Here is a 2815-nt window from a genome sequence, read left to right as displayed (position 1 = left end):
CAATCCCTTTTCCTACCAACATTGTTGCACCTCTATCCTACTCAACAATTCATTCTCCATCTCCCTCACCATGTTTTACAACAACTCTCCTTCAACATGTGGAAGAGGTGATGAAGGAGTCTCAAGCAACACGCCACACATTATGGTCATTCTCTCCCAACAAAGTCATTGAAGATGTCACCATGCAAAAACACTTTAATTTTGTTCAAACAAACACTTTCATTTATACATTTTGGATTAAGTGTTCTTGAAGGTATTTTTGAGTTCAAATGTAAAAAACATGAAGTATTTTCGAATTTGGAAAATACCTTTCAAAATGCTTGTTTCATAGTTTTTATTTTAGTTTTTGGAATGGTTTCTTTTTTATCCATAAATATATTCTGGACTCGAAAATACATTCCATAACATGAAAAATAATTTTAGAATAGATGTTCCAAAATTCATTTCCAGATTAAGTGCTCTGAGATATAAAAGATTTTGAAACACGTGGTTTAAAAAGTAATTTTGGATTCAAAAATATATTATACAACACTCATTTCAAAAATTTCTTTCTTATATTTTGGATTGGATGTTTCTGAAAGCATTTTTCAAGTCAAAAAATATTTTTAAAAACATTCTATCTAGAAAATATTAAAAATATGAATGTGTAAGATTTTTTATATATTTTTAATTAGGGATAGTTTGGGGAGTACCACTTATATTGGGGTGCAGGAAGAAACATGGGAAGGTGCAGGAAGAAACATAGGAAGGTGTATGAAGAAACACCATTGGGTTAATTGGCAAGGTATATTTTTTCATTAGATTGATTGGATCACGAGTTTTGAATTATTCTTTTCTAAAAAAATTTTATTTCAAAACATTTTTTAGATTTTTTTTAATATTTTTTTTAAAATATACTTAATATTTCAAAAATATTCGCAAAAGGTGTCTAATGAGTTTTCAAAAGATTACTAAACATTGTATGCTTTAGAAGATGACATAGGAAACTAAATAAAATCTTTTAAGGAATGAAAATAGTAAAACACAACTTTTATATTAATTCACTCAACCTGAGGTATGTTCAGTTCTCTCTCAAGAACTTTTAAAGGGTTTCACTAATTTTATCAAAGATTACAACGAGTGTAACCCACTCCAGGTTACAAGTATTATTACCATTCTTGGTCCCCTAGTCAATACTGACTAGTCTGAGTATTATAAACCACTCTTGGTTTACAAATATTATTACCACTTCTGGTCCCTTAGTCAATCTTAAGTAGTCTAAGTATTATAAACCATTCCCGGTTTACAAGTATTATTATCACTCTTAGTCCCCTAGTCAATCCTAATTAGTCTGAGTATTATAAACCACTCTCGATTTACAAGTATTATTACTCCTAGTCTCAAGTATTCTTACATCATTCCTGGTTTATAGGTGCTCCATTACAAGAAGGAAAATAACTCTCAATAAGAGGATATTTAATCAAAATAATATATTCCTAAATTCTTGTAATAAGTACGGAGACAAACGTACTTATTACTCTCTCTCACTCTTTTTGGATGAAAGCATCAAATGATGTAAGCTCGAAGCAAAACACTTGATTTTTACTAACTCTCTAGTTTTCTCTCTTCTCTTCTTTGAGCAATTGCATTTAGAAGTTATAAGTACAGAGACAAATGTCATAATGGATATTCAACAAAGGCTCTCTTTTCTTCTCTCTTTTCTTCTCTTCTCTTATCTTCTTTGAAAGCTTCAGACATTGTAGGCTTATAGATAAAGTAGCAAGATAAATATATGATGATAGCTCTTTTCTATTTTCTCTTCACTCTTTCTCATAACTCTTCTCATTCTCTCTTGCTAGAGCATGATTTCATTCATTAACTTATATCTTCATCATTTCTCTTAGGTTGAAGAGCATCATCAGACAATATAAACATTCAAGTAGAGTAGAGATGATATTTTATGATCTTTGTTGAGCATACTCTCTCTTCATTTTTCATTCTTATTTTTCTCTTTCATTTTTCACCTCTTCTCTTTTATGCTTCTCTATAGTTGGTCTTATTTATATAGAGGCTATCTTAAGAGATGGCCATTGGACATTGAGTTGATTTCAAAGTAAACTTCATAGCCTTTTTAGGTAGCTTGATCAACCTTAGGTCTACATTGTAGAGTAGCGTAGCTTTCTCATGTAAATAGCTTGTACGATCTTCTTGGGCAACAAGTTTTGATGAAAACGTCTTTCTAACCTTTGTGAAGAGCTTATGAGTTAAGCTAGGTGTTATCATTTCTTGCAAGATAAAGAAAACAAAGCATGCAAGCATGAAAGCACTTTTCCATACAACATTAAATGTTTTATTTGTTGATGATCATACAACACATTACGTGTCCAGAGCATATTTTCATATGTCAACATCACTTAATTAATGCATCGTTTGTTATTAAGTTGAATTAGATGGTGTATATGATCTATTTTTTAGATGCTTGTCTTATAAGATTGTTTGCATAATCTTGCGTTTTTGTTTGAGTGAGGTTAGCGCTTAGATGTTTTATCATTAGATCATGCACATGTTGTTTAATTTTGACACTATAGAATATAGATACTTTGTTAGGAATTTTATATCGTTTGGCATGGGTTTGAGCTAGCATATTACCTAATAGGATGACTATCGTTTATCCTAACATGCTATGTTATTGTGATTTGTGAAATATGTCAACACCCAATTTCGTCCGGGAAAGTAAATAATCAAAATTAAATAATAAGAGAATAATAATTAATGGTGGGTAAAGAAAAAAAAGGAAAAAGAAAATAATAAAATAATCTTCCTTAATGCAGGACAC

The sequence above is a fragment of the Vigna radiata genome, unplaced genomic scaffold (genome assembly GCF_000741045.1).
Source record: "Vigna radiata var. radiata cultivar VC1973A unplaced genomic scaffold, Vradiata_ver6 scaffold_206, whole genome shotgun sequence".
Lineage (NCBI taxonomy): Eukaryota > Viridiplantae > Streptophyta > Magnoliopsida > Fabales > Fabaceae > Vigna > Vigna radiata.
This window is presented reverse-complemented; position numbering follows the sequence as displayed.